The 19,022-nt window shown below is 35.0% G+C and overlaps 1 protein-coding gene across 1 annotated transcript in view; it reads right to left on the bottom strand.

Annotated features, from left to right (window-relative positions):
* The window catches only part of FNDC5 (fibronectin type III domain containing 5), a 1,974,149-nt gene that overhangs the window by 304,994 nt on the left and 1,650,133 nt on the right, over nucleotides 1-19,022 (bottom strand). The window lies entirely within an intron of this gene.

Here is a 19,022-nt window from a genome sequence, read left to right as displayed (position 1 = left end):
TAAAAAAATAAAAACAGATGAAAAATAACAGCACACAATATATAACAATGACCTAGTCACTTAAATGTGTTTTAACAGGCTAGACTGGAACTCAAGCAATGCCTTGACGTTATTACAGTTTGCATTCTACATAAAAACAGCAATAAGCAAACTTACATTGTTGAAAAGACACTACGGCCAGGAAAAATGCACAGCAGCCAGGGGGGTAATTCAAGTAGTAAAGATGGTACCACGCAGGGCTTTGGGTATTAATAGACTTGTAGAGGAAGTGATGAAGGAACGGGAGGGGAGCCTAGGTACAGGCAGGTGGGATAGAGGAGGGCCAGAGAAACCTAGGATAGGTGATCGAGATTCCAGTGGGAGTATCTTATTAGTGTGTAATAAGAAGGAGGAGGGAGAGAGAAACCAAAGCAATAGAGGGGTGGAAAGGGTATCATGAGCAAGAGGCAAAGTGGCGGAGGAACAATTGCATGGTTCAGACAGGTAAGGAGGAGAGAGTCTGAGAGAACAATCAGTGAGCAGCTGGCTACTGCAATTCACCTAACTGGTAGGTAAGGGTGAGTGTAGGTTGAGATAATCTGAGGTGGTGATAGAAAGGAGGGTAGCAGAGGGCAGAATGCTGAGGAGTGCAGCAGGTAGACTGTGAAGTATATAGGCAGTCTAGTACAACAGAGCTTTACTTGGGAATGATACAAGGAGACAAAGAAGGGTAAAATTGTGAAACAGGACTAGTAGAAGGAGCTGTCTGGAGGGGAAAAATGTGTAGGAGCTATGCTGGGGGTGGGAGAGAGATAGAGATCAGAGATAGCTATTATGGAGAGAGAGGAAGGGGCAATTTACAGTTACAGGTGGCTATGCAAGGCCAAGAGAATATATTTATGCAGGGCTAGAGAGGGGTATGGCTGCTGGGTAACCTGGCTAGGCAGCGGGCTTTTAATAAATATACAAAATAAATTTGACAAAATATCAGCTTTACTACTCAGTGGGGGAAACACGTACTTTATTGCTTCCCAATGTAACAGGGCTCTGATGTGGGACAGCAAGTATAATGTTGAAGAGGCTGAATCTGTTTTCCAGGGGTCCTTATTCGCCACTCAGGGATGGTCCTTTAGTCTTAGAGCAAGGTAGGATGGTAAGAAAGTTTATTGCTTCCCAAGGTAACAGGGTTCTGACGTAGGACAGCAAGTATAATGTTGAAGAGGCTAGAATTGTTTGCCAGGGGTCCTTATTTGCCACTCAAGGATGGTCCTTTAGTCTTAGAGCAGGGTAGGATGGTAAGAAAGCTCTTGTCCAAACATCCCTTATGACTGTGAGTTCCACAACTAAGCCTAAGCAACTAAGTTACACAAATGTAAAATAAATACATAAACATTTCAGTTTGTCAAAATTATCTTGCAACAAATTAACCATTATAACCCCATGATCACTGCACATCAACAGTGGTAAAACTTGACATGAAGTAACAGTAATTTCTTTAGGAACACAAACAATGTCTAGTCTGTTCCATTTCCTGGTAGTTTTTTTTCTTTTGCAGTCTGAAGCAACTGCTTTTCCTGAACATATGTTGTGAATACTTTCCTTACTAATTTTGTTGAATCAGTATTATTCCAGTCTGTTTCTGGTAAATATAAATCCCTGGCTACTGTTAGTCTTCCCTCTTGTGTTTCATGCAGGAAATATATGAATTCCTCTAGGTCATTAGCACTTGACTTTTGTGGTCTATACACTCATAGGTGTTTACTAGCCTAATGACCACAAAGACCTTTTTAAGGCTAGCAATGCATCCCAAATCTCTGAATGTTCTGATACCATTGATAAGTGTAAGCATGGGCCTGGGAGATGAACCATTTACAGGTTACCTGTGTCCATTAGAGACATAGGTGCCAAACCAGGGATTAATTCCCAGTTTCCCATCCAATTGTCCAAGTTGCACTTGAATTGGGTTAGGGAGGAACTCTGCTTCACATGGACGGGGAGCCTGTTCCATAGACGAGGTAGCCTCTGCAATATGTACTTATCTCTCCAGCAGGTCCTATTTATATCACAGGCAATGTTTAAGTCTTTTTAACAGGTAATTCTGGTGCTGTTTGTTTTGTGGATATGCAGGAGATCCATTAAAGCGGGGTCTGACAATGCACAGTATGCCAGGCATAGATCTCCCTTCAAAAGCTTGTAGGAGACAGAATATAGGGATAGAGCTTTGAGGTTGTTTGCATAGGACATATTACTTACATCCTGTATTCTTTTAGTGAGGAGCCTCTGTGGATGTTCCAATTGTTGGATATGCTTGGTTAGGTACATACCAAAGGGGACATCGTACTCAATGATAGGTCTGATGAATGCAGTGGAACAATGACTTCCTTGGACTTAGATATAATACCTTTGTTTATAAGTTGCATGACGTACAATGATTTCCTCACCACTGTAGACACGTGGTGATCAAAGGCTGGATTACTATCTATGTGTGTCCCTAAGTCCCTGACTACTGAGTCAGGTCTAAGGGGTGTGTTGTCAATATGATAGTTACCAGGGATGGATGACTTTCCAAAAGATACTATTATGCATTCCTTGGCATTTAGTTTTAGTCCGTGGCTCTGACACCAGTTGTTTGTCTGTGTCAGCCCCTCCTGGAGAACATTTGTGTCAATTGTTATATGTTCTAGGGTTGTCTTTATTGTCACCATTACACAGTTTGTAGTACTGGTGTTATCAATGAACATGTAATAATCACAGGTTTCATAACTACCTTTAGCCCCTATCATAAGATCTCCACCTGATTTTTGTTAGAATATCTGTTAGAGTAAAGACATTTATATCCTGACAGAACTGGTTTCCAGTCATTGTTCTGTAAAGTGTATGAAGAAAAAAATGTAACATATTGCAAGTACTGTCTTGAAAAATGTGATTTTTTTTTTTTGTTAGATATAGGGTCAGCAAAAAAACATGCTATTTTTTGTGTTGGTGAATATTATTTGGTGCAAGATTGCCCTAAAAAAATGTAATTCAGTGTGTAGGAAATGTAAGAAGGTTGCAGGTCAGAAACAACTGATTTGATTGTCGCATACTTGCAAGGTAAAAGGTTGAAAAAGAAGAATACATAGCAGAAAGAAATATTGAAGATAATGTTATAACAGAAGTTACTAAGTAACTTAATGCAGGGGTTGTAAATAATAATGAAAAAAGTATAAATGGAATATAAACAGAAACATACTACAAGAGTAAACACCAACAGATTCTAACTGAATATGAAAAGGAAATATACAGGAAATAAGAAAAATAAAGGAAATAGAGAAAGCAATATTGGAAAATAACGAGATAATAAAAATGATGTTAATTAGACAAATATATTTTTGCCAAGGAAAAAAAAAGTTTTACCATAGTTAGGAAAACAATAAATGTGACAGAAGTGCAGATGGACATTGTAACAGATGATATAGGCAAAGAAAAATGCAGACAAAAAGAGATTCTGTAAGTTGTGGAAAATTTTGTACAAAAAATGCATGAAACATGAAAAAGAAGAAATACTATGAAAAGAAAAATGGTGAGTAAAGACAATATCTGAAAAAGTAAAACAAACAAAAAAATTCTTAGAAGAAAATGTAAGAATAGATGAAGTAGAAACAGTGATAAAACATAATAAAAATAAAACCACTTTGAGTTTGAATGGTTTATGACAGGGTTCTCAAACTCAAGCAACCACTTCTGCTGTATGAGGACTAGTAAACTTGGGCAAGGGCCACAGTCTCCAATACAAAAAGAAATCTAGGAAGTTTAGCTTGAAAAGCAGTGTTCTTATCTATAATTATGCTAGTTTGAGGTTTGAGACCACTGGTTTAGGATATGAATATTATATAGAAATGACTGCCAAAGAAAAATGATTTTAGTAAGTATATTTAATGACTGGATGGTGGAAAGCATTTCAGATGAAGAAATATATGGTGGAGCCATAACATTTTTATGGAAAAAGTGACAGAAGAGACATAAAGAACTGGCAGCTTATATGGCAAATGTGACCGAAGAGACATAAAGAACTGGTAGCTCTTAACCCTAGGAAACACTAATTATAAAATGCAAAAGTCCAATAATACCAGTGTGTGCTGAATGAATGCTTTTCAAATGAAAAAATTAATCCAACAAGCAGAAGTAAGATGAAGCAACACCAGGCTATCATAAAACCAGCAACAGTTTATTCGGGAAACAGGCACAGGCAAAGGCATAAGCGCTTTTGCAGTATTACAACTGCTTCATCAGATACATAAAATGGAAAAAAATCGCTGTTCTGACACTTCAACATTGTAAGCTTTTGCTTACATAGTGTCGATCAGTCACCGTTCGCTTTTTTTTAAATGTTCGGTGATTTAATATAGACCCTTTAGGAATACTAGCATATGTAGGGGGAGTATATATATTTCCTATGTGATTAGAAAAAGAATTATTAGAAATATTTTTCCTATTTATTTGAGAATCAAGATTAAACCAAGTGAAAAGGGAATAGTTTATAATACTATTGAAGAAGATGGATTCAGTTTTAAAAATCAAGTGGTGCACTTAGCATCAATGCATTTAATTTGGGTGTTGAAGATTGTAAAGGAATGAGAAAGAAATATGTAGGAGAGATGTTATGCGAAAGATATAAAGCAATCTGGGCATGTGTTAAAACTAAGAAAATGTGGATAGGGTGGATGGAAATATGTCAGTAATATGAAATTATGGAAATTAAACAAGTGGATTTAATAGGAAAAGAAAAATGGTTTATGATTATGGAAAATTATTTAATGTATTCATAGAAAGAGTTACAAGATGAAAGAACTGTAATAAAAATAATAATAGATTTAAGAATTTCTATGAAGCGGGGGGGGAGGGGTTCAGTGGAGAAGTCTACATGATAAATTACCTGTAAAAGGTAATTATGAAGTATACAGTTATGGAACTAATGAAGTTTATTGAATGTAGTGTGGAAGAGACAACACATTGTTTTTTAGAAGGTATAAAAAATAAAACTTTTTGGGAAAAATTTTAAAAATTAATATAGCTGGAAGGATTTAGAAATATCAGTTGAATATGATTTTTGTATGGGAAGTATGACAATGTTGACAGATATAATACTGATAATGTGATAACATATTTATGACAATCTGTGTAATGTGGAAAAGAAGGTGTATTGAATAAGTTATACAACAAAAATGAAGATAATGTCTGTGGAAGAAAGGATGGGGATAAAATAAAAATGTTACAAGGAACATAAAATGAGTAACTATATTGCTTTTTTTTTACACTATTTTAAACATCATTGAGCAGGATCTTTCTTCTGGTGTTAAGAACAGTATAAATATTTACAATAAAAGTATACAAAAGATATGTTTTGAAAGAAAATGTAAATAAACAATTTCTCCCATTTTTTGTCAACTAGATGCTGCCAGATGGCTGCAGGTGATCAGAGTTTTCCAAAATAGAGGAGGAAATGAGACAGCAGGCTGAGAGTGGAGTAATGCAGAATACTAAATGGTTGTAAACATATTATGGGAAAGAGGAAACTATTTTTACAGAGTTGGATGAAGAAGGACTGGAAACTTCTATATTGATAGAGATGGTGGATTGAAGGGAACTGAATGCTGATGAGGAAGTAAGTTAGAGTACTATGGTGGACTGCATGCTGGGAGAGGTACTGGGAGAGGTAACAGAGGAGGTACTGCAGTGTGAATTGAAAAAAGCAGCTTGATTTCTAGAAGGTGCTGACAACGACACAGAGGTGTATTTGGTCAGTAGCGTAACTAATTTAAAAAGCATGCTTCTGCAACAATGTGTTGTTGTGAGCATAGGTTCATAGGTAGGTATTAGGCTATTGGCCCTAGGGCCTATACAAGCCGAGCCAAAAAGGTACCCTGGCTTTTGCCACCCAAGAAAATTATTTTCCTGTGCTCCTGTCAAGCAGAACCACAGAAGTGATCCCCAGGGTGAATTTCCTATTACCCATCCAATCATCAAGATATTTCTTGAAGAGTGCTAATGAAGAGCTCTGTTTGACATAGATAGCTAGTCTGTTCCAGAGTATGGGAAGTCTCTGGGACAGAAATCTATCTCTCCAGCATGTTCTGTTTATTGTGGTGATAAGGTTTAGGTCCCTAGAGCGTGTAGCTTGGAGGGATTGGGATATCTTTAAGTGGAGCATGTCCAACAGCTCTGGGTTTGACATAGCTTTGTTTGTTAGGCCGAGATCGCCTCTGCGTAGCAGTAAGAAAACTCTTTCATATGCAGAAATGGTAAACAAGTAAATGTAGTTGCTATGATCAAAGTTGAAAGAAGACAAGAACTGATGCAAGGATAGTAAAGCCAGAAGAGAAGACTGACTGTAAGAATCTAACCAAAGAACAGTGACATTAATAACAGCTTATGAAGATATGGACAGTACTATTTTATCTTTATTATTAAGTAAAACATTTGTAAGAATAATTTTGAAACTTTTACTTTACTTGAAACATGCACAAATGAAGAGAAGAAATCAATGGCTCCATTGAATAAGTACATTTTCAGGACTTGGGACTGCAGTTATGGAAGAAAATAAATGTGCAATTCATAATGTCAGACATAGAGAAACTTGAGTTGAATACTTTTTTTCTGTCTGCTTGCAATAAGATGCATGAAGCTAAAATGTATAATGAAAGAAATTTTTAGACAGGGTGAAAGTTATGGGAAACACTTGATGTGCAATAAGGAAAAATGAAGCATATTTCAAATGTTATAATTTTGTTATAATTTTTAATGGGTAATATGGAACAGTGAGGTACCGGTGTCAGTCTAAGCATTTTTGTGGGGATGAGAGGCACTTGGTGCAAGACTGTAATAAAAGAAGACATGGGCAGTGTGGGGAAAGGGGACATACCACAAAAATCTTAGGCCTAAATGTAGGCAATGCAGTGAATTTGGACAGTTTTGGTTTGACTTCCCTTTCCTAGAAAAAGCGAGGTTAAAAAAAAAAGAATGTTACAGAAAAAAAGACAATCTGATATAACTGAAGACAGTGGTGTTAAAAGTTTTATTTGGGATGTAACTGAAGAAGAAAATTTAACTAATATGGAAGAGGAGGGTGAGGATAAGGTAGGAATACATTACAAGAAGAAAAAGAAATCTAACAGGGAATGCCCATCTATGTGCTGGATTGGCAGTAGATGGTAAAACTCATACTATACCAGAGGAAATTTCCAAGCTACTAGCTGACAGATTTGGTGCAAACTTCACCCCCTGTCCCCACTAGCTATACCCCAAAGCATACTGGACACCAGTCATCTGCCTAGTATCTCTAGAGAATAGGTCATATCTGTACTCTTCAAGGACAAAAACATGGCCTCAATAGGACCAGATAACATTCCAGGTTGCTTACTAAGCAATCTAAAACAGGACCTAGCAGACTCAATTAGAGTTCTCTTTAACCATAGCCTGAGGACTAGCTTTGTTCCAGCAGTGTGGAGAACAGCAACTGTGATCCCCTTGCATGAAATGGGGCCATCAACTGATCATGAGAACTATAGGCCCATAAGTCTAACCAGCCTCATCTGAAGGCTATAGAAAGAATCATCATGGACCTTATCAACAAGGACATAGGCAACCTTCAAACTCTAGACCCAACCCAAGTTGGCTTTGTTAAGGCAGAGAAGCACAGCTCTACTTGGCAGAATAAACATTTAATTGATTAGCACTTTCTTTTCTTTGAGTAGAAACTTCTTCAGATAACCAACACACATCAAAGAGACTAATTTATAAGCTCAGGTGATCTAAAGACAGGTCATATGACTGCTGAACCTTCAAACACAACAAGTTGCCTTTTTTAAAGCAACAATATCAAATATAACATGTAAAATGCAAATGACATAAAAGTTTAAAAAGCTACAAACATTTACTATATGATAGCACCAGGAAAGTAAAAAGTTATGTATATTAAGTATATATTAGTTTGATGATTTCTACAGATAGAATTTGATCCAGAAGCAACTTTCATATCTGTTTTATACATATAAGCACACACACACACGCACACACACACGTACAGTTTCACATTGATTTTAATATACGTTCAGCAAAGAAAATCTGAACCCCTATTTGGTACTTCTGAAGATATATATTAGTGAAAAAGGTTGGAGTGCTGCCTGCTGTAGTGGACAATCATGGTCAAGGATAGGTGTTAACTGGTACATTACACAAAATGGCAATGCACCCTGATGGGGTTGTGAGTGGCTGAGAAAGCTGAGACTTGACTGGAGAGAGGTAGAGAGCCTTCAGATCAAGGCCTGCTGTGTCTCAAACTACCGAGGAAAATGTGGAATTGATAGTGAAGGATGCTACTCTCAAGTTTAAAAGTAGCACTGGTACCCGGAGTCATAATAAACATAAAACTGTGCTCAAAGAGAATATTTTTACAAGTCACAACCAGTAGCTTATGCTGTCTATAGATTACAATACAGTTGAATCAGCTTGAAGCAGTTGGAATTTATTCACCATAGGCTGGAGTCTTTCGGCAACCTCAGTCATCACTGTAGTAAAGAAAAATGGAATGGGCATACTGTGTAAAGATTATAAGGTCAAAATAAAGTCACTACTGAAAGTCGAGCAGTATCATTTAGCAAGAACTGAAGACAGTTTTGTCTGTCTGTCAAATAGGCAATGTTTTATGAAGGTGGATTTAACTGATACCTGCCTTTAGTCAAGATAGAGAAGGAAGAACATTTAGAGTATTTGTAACCACAAGTGTTATCTAGATCCTCTGGCATTACAACAGATTGTGTTTGGGATATTTTTTATTTATTTGTATTTATCCTTTGTTGACCAAGTTAGTCCCTCCAAGCCAGTAGCATCTTTGCAGTGAAGACCCAAGATGTAGTTATACTACAAGGAGAAAATTGGCAATGGTAATGGGGAACCTCCTGCACTCTTTTCACTTAGGGGCCAGAGTATTAGGGAACTTCTTCAACTCTTTTCACTTTGGAGATGCTGAATGGCACTGCAGGGCTACTAGAGTAGCAAGAAAGAGTTCTAAGAGAATTAGCTGCATGGTTGAAGAGAGAAAAGCTATGGAAAGTTTGGAGGTGGAAAATGAGAATTTGGAAAAAAATGTTCAGAACAGAGAACCAGAATGCAGGTAAAGATTCCTGTATGGTGGTAGATGATACAAACATGCAGCATTTAGCTGTCACAATGGCACATTAAGTAAGCAAGTCCATTGGAGTGGTGCAGATAATAGCGTTGTTGCCAGGAGGGCTTGCATATGATGTTCTGTTGAAAATAATTGAGCAGGATGATCCAGGTTAGCTGACAGTTCTATTTTGAGGGGTAGAGGTGACAGATACTGAGAAGGAACTAGGTGATGTGCCAGCAGAAAATGCAGCAGTAAACTTATGGAGCAGTGACATCAAGTAAAATAGGAAAGCAGCTATAAACTGTGAAGGCTTTTGTGGCAGCAAAGAATGCAGCAATTAAAATGTATGCAGCAGTGACAGCAGGTAAGAAAGGAGAGCAGCAACAAACTGTAAGTGAAACTGTTTTGAAAAGAAGAGAAGGCCAACTGTGAGAATAAGAATTAGAAAAACACTTATAATAGACATCTATTATGTATGGGACAATTTGGTAATAGTTCTTGCATTTAAAGCTTAAGAAATTTGGTCTTTTATACATATAGGGGCATAGACTTTTTTGACTTACCACTTGAATCTGAGAGACTGGTGACATTTCTGGAACTGGGTGACGAAAAGGACATAAATCCAGGGAACAACTATTTGTTTTCATGTAGTAACTTAAAAGTTAAAAATATGTTACTTTACAGTTTAGAACTGATGAACTGGATGAAGATGGTAGCAGGATTTGTGTGAAAATGGCAATAACATCATGAAGGTTAGAGATGAGAGAAACTTATGGATTGTGGGTGTAGGTTTGAAGCCATTTTGAAATGTGAAAAACATGGGTAAATCACTTGTCAAGTTTTATTTTTGCGGCTGGTCATAGAAGGACATTAAGATATGCTGGACAGACTAAATCATGTTCTTTTGTGGGGACTTTCCTCATATAACTAATGATTGGGTACAAGATGCAATGTAATCAGTGTGGGGAGAAAGGATACATGGCAAGAAGTTGTGCGGCTGAATGCAGGCTGTGTAAAAATGAAACAAGGACACATTAGAATGTTCTGTCAAGAGCAAAGAATAAATCAGGAAAAAGAAGGGGGAAAGGAAAGAAAACGTTGGGGAGGGACAACAAGATACTGGGGTGTGAACTAGGTTAAGAAGAAACTAAAGAAGAATAAAAATATATAAAGGGAAAATGAGACAGTTTGCAAGCAGGAAGAGAGGCCAGGAGAAAAGACTGACACTAAGATGTTTTTTAATTCTAGCCAGTGAAAATCTGACTATGAGGATCAATGATTATTTGTACATAAAACCAGAAAAAAATATTCAGTAGCAGAAACAGTAAAATAAGAACACAAAAATTAAAAATATTCCCCTAAACTTAAAAAAAAATAAAAGCAATACTTTTAGATTACTTTCAGTAAATGTGAACAGTACTATTAAACCCATAATAATAGAGATACTGATATGGTGTGATAAATGTGATGTGGATGTTATTATATCAGATAATTATTTAGTTATTATATCTGACAAGTGAAGAAAGACTGCAAACAGAAATGTTGGAGGGGGCATGGCCAAGATGGTTAACTGAGAGCAACAACTGGTGAAAGGTCTTTGATGAAAAATGTTTCTCTGACAGAAAATATAGCCAAAAAATTAAAATGTGTAGATACTTGTTAGCTCAGTTTATTCACTAGTAGAGAAAAGATTTATAACTTCAAGTTCTTCAAAAGCTGTAATGTTTCTGTCAGAATTTCAACTGCTTGGTTAAGAAAGAAGATACTTCAACATGAGTCGCTCAATAAATGGTACTCATGATTCTTGTGTTAAAAGCACACCCAGTCAATACTAAAAACAAAGTGGGTACAAAACTAGAAAGTTTCAAAGAAGAGACCAGAAAGTGAATGGAGCATTTTGAAATTCTTAAGAAACAACAAGGTGCACAAATCAGCTGTATGGAATAGAATTAAAATTACCATGAAGAATAACTGAAGGTTAGTCTCAGACTGAATTTCTTTTAAAAAAATAATTGGCTCACAGAAAAATATGTTGCTGTAGAAAACAGACTGACATGAAATAACATTAGAATTTATGGTATACCTGAAAAATCTGAGAGAGACAATATAATAAACTGTTTAACTACCTCACTACTTAAAATGTTAAATTATAGTTAAGTTCATGTCCAGCTTAGAAAAAGATCAAATATCAAAAGCAGCATGATCCAGCCTAAAATATGTGAACATGTAGTCAGATTTGACAATGATTAATCCAGAAAAGTAACGAGTAAAAGAAAATCATATATACCACTGATCAAGGAACCTAAAAAGAACAATATTAAAACCACTTTGTTGTTCCCAACAAAGATCAAATTATTCATTTCTGAAGAAACCAAAATATTAAACATGCTAGAGGAGGCATCAACTTTTGTTAACAGCAATAAAATCCTCAATAATTCTGAAGAAATGGAGTAGAACAGTAGATCCCTGAAGAGGCAGAGTGAGCTGAATTCTTGAAAAACTGCTTTCAAAACAAAAAGCCTAAAAACATGTGACTCTCATTCTCTGATTGCAGGACTTTTTTTCTGAAACAGTAGATTTTCCCTTTAAGTAAAAGGTTTGTACCAGACTTTAAGCTTCAAAACATATGTAAGTATGTATTTATATTTTAAGCTAAAATGTTTTTCATTATGAGGTATATAAATGGATAGTTTTACTGTTTTACTATATTTACAGTGAAAAACTTATGTTTCATTTAACTAAACCTATAAATATATTTCTAAATGTTAAACAAATGCTTCCTGTAAGAGAATGTCATTATATTATAAGTATTAGAGCTAGTAACTTTAAAGCTATATAAATTAATAATTTTATTTTACTTGTTCAACTTTGCTCAGTATGTGCATTGCTGGGTAACCAAATGTCAGCTCTAAGTAATATGCTAATTAGAACAGTTAAAGAGCTGGTGATTTTGTTTTCTTTGTTTCTGTGTAACACATTCCCTTCACAGATCATTTATGAAACAACTGATCTATAGGGAGAAGGTTTGAAAAGAAAATAATATTTAATTTCTTCAGAATGATGGATTATTCCCACCTTGAGCTGTTCTGAAGGAAATATAGGTCAAAGTTCATCACTGATGTCTGAAAGAAGAAAATAACTTTCTATTTTTTTTTCAAGTATATATGTGAGAAATCTACTCAAGATAACACCTGTTTTCTTTTCTTAGAAGTGAAGAACTGATAATACAAAAGCTTTAGTAATGTTTAATATTGAGATGTAACATAATTTGCTTACATTTTATATGCTAATAGCCTATGCTGTAGTGCTATTAACTTTAACTATACATGTTAACTGTACATATTGATTGGAAGAAGTAAAGTTAGATGTTTGTTACTAATTAGAACAGCTTAAAAGAACTAAGAAGAATGAGAAACCTGCAGATGAAATTAACTGCTGTTTGCTGTTTGTTGTCATTTTCACATGCTGTAGTCAAATCACAAAAAACGTTCACAATGGCTAAAACATATATTCAAATTAAATAAGTAGGAATTCTTTTAGATATCGTCAGGATTGCTTGTACTACTAGAATTAATAAAAGAAAACATCTTATGAATAATATGCACAAGGAATGCAGTATCTTATATGTAAGATTAATAAAAGAGCAGTATCAGTAAATTAAGAAATATGTATATGAAGGGGCATGGCCAAGATGGCTAACTTTGAGCAGCAACAGGTGAAAGCTCTGTGACTGAAAACTTTTCTCTGACAGAAAATGTAAACAAAAAATAAAATTTGAAGATACTTGTTAGCTAATTTTATTCATTAATAGTCAGATAAAAGATTTATAGCTTCAGTTTTTTCAAAAGCTGTATTTTTTCTGTAAGAATTTCAACTGTTTCACTAAGAGTGAAGAGATATAAGCAGGAGTCACTCAAGAAATGGTACTCAGTATTATTGTGTTAAATGACATCCAGTCAATAATATCTAGTATGCAGGATGTATTACTTAAAATAGGCAAATTGGAAAGAAAACTAAAAAGTTACAAATAAGACACCAGAAAGAGAATGGAACATTTTGAAATTCTTATGAAATGACAAGGGGAACAAATCAGCAGTATGGAAGAGACTTTGAATAATCACGAAGGCAGAATAACTGAAGGAGAGTCTCAGACTGAATTTCTTTTAAAACAAAATAACTGGCTCATAGAAAAACCTCATGATTAAAAAAAACAGACTGAAATGAAATAACATTAGAATTTATAGTATATCTGAAAAGTATGAGGTAAACAATATAATAAACTTCTTAACTACCTGGCTACATAAAACATTAAATCTATTGGGAACTTTATCTTTTGGAATTGAAAGAGCACCTGGATTCCTGGATCCCTGAGAGTACCTTCTAAGAAGGCAAACTCTCCACCATGCTCAACTATAGTTAAATTCGTCTACCTTAGAAAAAGATCAAAGATTAAAAGCAGCATGCTCCAGCTCACCTATTAAAACAGGTGAACATATAGTCAGATTATTCCAGTAAAGTAATGAGTGAAAGAAAATCCTATTAACCACTGATCAATGAATTTAAAAAGAACAATATTAAAGCCATTTTGGTGTTTCCTGCAAAGATCAAAATTTTCCTTTCTGAAGAAACCAAAATATTTAACACTTTGGAGAGGCATCCACTTTAGTTGACATCAGTAAAATCCTTAGTAATACTAAATAATGGAGTGGAACAATATATCCCTGAAGAGACAGCGTGAGCTGAATTCTTGGAACACTGCTTCTAAAACTAAAAAGCCTAAAAACAAGTGGCTTATAATATCTGATTCCAGGACTATTGTTTTCTAAAACAGTAGATTTGCCTTTTAAGTAAAAAGTTTGTACTGGACTTTAAGCCTCAAAACATATGCTCATATGTATTTATATTTATTGATGTACTATATTTACAGTGAAAGACTTAATATATTTAATTTAACAAAACATATAATTATGTTTCCAAATGTCAAATACTTCCTGTAAGAGACTGATATTAGACTATGTGGTGGTTAACTTGGAAATTATAATTGCAAGGGAATTTAATTGTGATTTAAGGGGAAGATATAAAAATAAAGGGAAAGAAGTAAAATATGCAGATAGTGATAAAACATAGTACTGTACTATATTTACAGTGAAAGACTTAATATATTTAATTTAACAAAACATATAATTATGTTTCCAAATGTCAAATACTTCCTGTAAGAGAATGTCATTATATTTAGATTTAAAAATAAAGGGAAAGAAGTAAAATATACAGATAGTGATAAAACACAGCACTGTACTATATTTACAGTGAAATACTTAATATATTTAATTTAACAAAACATATAATTATGTTTCCAAATGTCAAATACTTCCTGTAAGAGAATGTCATTATATTATAAGCTGTGTGGAATAAAAGGCAATGGATTTTTCAGAGGAGTATACTTGGATCTGATATTGATTATTTTGTGTTATTGGAAAGCTTGAGGATAGTAGTTGGTGAGACAGTTGTGATAGGTTCCTCAGATCACTTAGCAGTGTGGATGGAGGTGATGGAAGAAAGAGGGAGCATATTAAAATAGGAAAGGGAATAAAAAAATGCATGAGATATTATTAAAGTTATGGAATGATCATATAACCATGAAGGGTTTCTATAAAAAACTGGCCTACGTGGTGGATTGAATTTAAAAAGAAGTATAAAATTGATTTTTTTCCCAGTGTAAGAAAGGAAGAGAAAGTGAAATATTTGAAAATGTATAGAAATATATTAGAGAATTTAAAGAATGATGCAAGAGTGTTGTTATGACATAAAAAACAAATATATAAAAGAAATTAAGAAAACATGGTATTCTTTTTAGACAAATGTTATTTACAAGGGAGAATGGTGTCTATATTTGGATAAAGTAGTTAAGGGTGATATTAGTATAACAAAAGAAATTAAAAATGTAAAAGGAAAGGGAAAGAGCTCAGAAGAGCAAATATTGAGTATTGTAATACAGCATGTGGAGAATATGTGTAAGAGTTGAAGGATGGAAAACGAGAGAGAATAAAAGGTAAAGAAATTTCCGGAACAAGTTAAGGAAGAATTTGAAAAAGAAATTATTGTTAGTTAATTTGATGAAGAAAGTAAATGTTGATTCAGTATCTGGTCCAGGTGGTATAGGGAATGGAATTTATAAGAAATTAATGGATTTGCAAAGAGGGTATTTTTTTATATACTTAATGAGTGTTTGAAAGAACATTTTGTTTATGAATAGTGAAAAAATTGAAAAAAACTGTAGTAGACTAGAATTAACTGGAAATAACTGAAATAAGAGTGGAATGAATGTCTTTGACTGTTAAATACCCAGACTTGTGCTGGACATGTGCCTGTCTCTCCTTTATGGGCTAAGTCTTTTTTATACTTTTCAGAATGAATTCTGCACACTCTGTAGTTCAGTTAAGAATGCTTTATTACATGTTAACAATATCAGGATACTGTCTCCAGTAACAGTGGTGATATACAACAACAGTTTGTAGAAATTCTGGAATGCTAGATAACAGTAACTGTGCTGATAAATATATCCAAAGTTTCTGCACTTATATTCTGATTCTCCTGAATAATATCAACTGAAACAGTATTTTCCTTTTGAATAGTATGGATATTTGACCTGACTTCTGTACTTAGGCTCAAGTGTCTGTACTGCAAAGACCTTTTGCATATCACTCCAAAAGTTAACATAACTGACTCAACTGACTGTGTCAAAAACCCTATAATGTTCTACATGCCTCTTTAGCCTTGGTTTTCGAGCCTTGTTTTGCATGTGCCTCACAGTGCCTAACTGTTCATTCTTTATCTAGCCTTCCATTACAGGTACATATATCTTTCCATCGAGAAAGGAACATTCTGTAGCTTTCCCTTGAGAACTGTTATTTCTGCACATCTCATGCTTAGCCAGGAATATTATCTTTTACCTTCCACTGAACTGTCTTTCCCTGAAACTGCATGGTAAATGAAAACACAAATGTAACTATATTTTCAGGCCTATTCTAACAGCTCCCCTGTGGTCCCTGATGAAAGTTTACAGGGACATCCTTTTGTAGTTATTTCACATCTGTATTACTAACTACTGTAATATAGTTTGAATATATGAGCTTTATGTCAGTTCACTCATAATCTGCAGAACTGTTCTGATAGTGATGTCCTTTATGGTCTCAGAGGTACTATTAGCTAATATCTCCAGCTACTTGGCTAATTTATATAATTCCCCCCAAAAACAGCTCCATATGCAGGTGATTACCCCATTACCTAGGTCCATAGTCTTTTAGAGTCTTTGTCAGATTTCTGATGTATGTGTGATGTATTTAAAACCTGCATATTATTCTGAGAATCAGTGTCTCTTAATTCTGTAGTTTCTAAACTGCTTGGGTCAGGCAATTCTTTTAACCTTGCTGCTCCAAAAACAGCATGAAGCAACTTATCTCTGTGAGTCTTCAGTCAAGTTAGAATATGAACTGTTAACTCTGCCTATTTTCTTTCCTATCTCTGTATGCTGTAATGGTACAATTACACTGTCTATTGCCTATGTTTTACCTTATGAATTGATGCCTTATTGTACCATTATGTCCCTGTCTCTTATAGCAAATGAAACATTTTTCTGTTGTCCATATATTTAAATCCTCAAACATTGTACTATTTAGTCCATTTTCTTTTTTATTGTATAGCCTATTAAGCATGATGGATATTTTATGAAGACTGAAATTGGCACTAGAGGGATACCTTTATAACTGGTCTTGAAGCATATTTACCATATACTGTACTAACTTGTGTTTGTAAATTTTCAACTAGATTTGTTAATAATTTAATTTACCTTTTTAATTTCTATGTGATGTAATAGATGTCTACCTTCTAAATATGTGTCTTAAATATCTTGTAAATATTTCTGAGCTGTAATAATTTACAGACGCCTATGCTTTTTGTATTTCAGATCAACACCTTTGCATACTCTGTCAGTGTCCTTTTAACTTTCTGTTTAATATACAATAATTATGTAAAGTGCACTGTAATCTGTAAATTAATTAACAAATTAAGACTCCCCTGTTTTGCCTTGAGTATATTAAATAGAATGTTGACATCTGTGTGGTCGCTGAGACATGGTTTCAATCCACGGAGAGCACAACAGTGCAAGGTTATAATGCCTTCCACACATTTAGGCTAACTACTTCACAGGCAGGGACTAAAGGTGGAGGTGTCTCTGTTTACATAAAAAATAAATATACTTCAAGGCTGGTCAAACAGGATAATGCACTTGCCCTGCTCCATGTTCAAATTACCAAAGGCAAAATCCAATACCACTTTCTTGCAAGCTATAGGTCCCCCTCCATGACTCAGGAAACCCTACCATGTATTTAAACGTATTAGCGACACTAACCATGCAATCCAATGCCATAATCATGGGTGTCTTTAATTACCCCTCTATTAACTGGGAATCCTATATGACACCAAACATACATGTGCAGAGATTCCTGGATTTTGTAAACACAAACTCCCTGGACCAGATAGTCACTACACCAACCAGGGGTGCAACCATACTGGATCTGGTCCTGACTAATATGGGAAAATGCTACACACCCCATACTGTAATGCCTTCCCTGCTAAGGTCAGACCACAAAATGGTCTCTATTGAAGTAAAAATAAAACCAGGACCCTCAGCTAAACCTGGGATATACAGGAACTATTCTGACCATTACAACATAAAAAACAAAAAAAACATTTTTATTTTTCCTCATTGATAGAGTGTATAGTGAACGGGGGGGGGGGGTGACACAACCAACAGGGTGGCATTACTGGAGGTCCTATGGCAATTGAGATTAAATGCCATGAGGCAACCCGGGATTAACGATTACATTTCTATCAAACCTATTTTAAAACACAAGGCTAGTTCAATATAAATAATATGGATAATTTTATATCTTACTATTTACATTGCACAATTTAGAATTGTAATTAGGTTATTACAATATAATATATTATTTATATATTAATATATTATTATTGAGTCAGTAAGTTTTAGTGTTTGGATTGGTGTTTTTTTGTTTTTTATGTTGTAATGTTGGTTTTAAGTTTTTGGAGGGAAATGCATCAATTAACTCATCAATTAACCATTATTGTATCAATGTGTGAGTATAAAAGATTGTAATGAATTTCAAACACTAACTCTGAAGAAGCCAATTGTTGGTGAAAGCGCTTAGTCAGTGACTGTGAATAAAATACTTCAGTTACATCTGGTTGTGTTGCCTGGTCCTTGGAGCAGTTTTCGTTGTTTCTACTTTCTACATTTGTGCCCTGGTTTGGGACTATTGCTGTTTTGGTTACAAGGCATTCTTTAGCTATGCCTTCAACCTCAAAGGCAGTACACAGTTGTGTGCAGAGCTCATTGTAAATGGAGTCACATATACTGAGCCAGGAGATATAGCAAACCTCCTGGTTGATACATTCAGCTCCAACTTTACCCCTCTCACCCTCAACCTTTCCTCAGGAAATATCAAATAGAACTCCCCCTACTAGGGAACAGGTCCTTAATGCTCTCTCTAAGACCAAGAACACTGCATCAATGGGTCCAGACGATATCCCAGGATGCTTTCTAAATAGCATGAAACATGACCTATCAGGGATTCTGAAATTACTATTTAACTGTAGCCTTCAAGCAGGCTTCACGCCTCATGAATGGAGAAAGGCAGCAGTTATCTCTCTGCACAAAGGTGGGCCATCTATAGACCAATAAGTCTCAATAGTCTTATATGTAAAACCCTGGAAAGAATTATCATGGAGATGATCAATAGAGATATAGTAAACCTCCTAAGACTGGACCCAACCCAGTTGGTTTTGTCAAGTGCAGATCATGCCTACTCAACCTGGT

The sequence above is a fragment of the Protopterus annectens genome, chromosome 1.part2 (genome assembly GCF_019279795.1).
Source record: "Protopterus annectens isolate FY-2018-M chromosome 1.part2, PAN1.0, whole genome shotgun sequence".
Classification (NCBI taxonomy): domain Eukaryota; kingdom Metazoa; phylum Chordata; order Ceratodontiformes; family Protopteridae; genus Protopterus; species Protopterus annectens.
The sequence above is the reverse complement of the archived record's forward strand: the minus strand, read 5'-3'. Positions and strand labels throughout refer to the sequence as shown.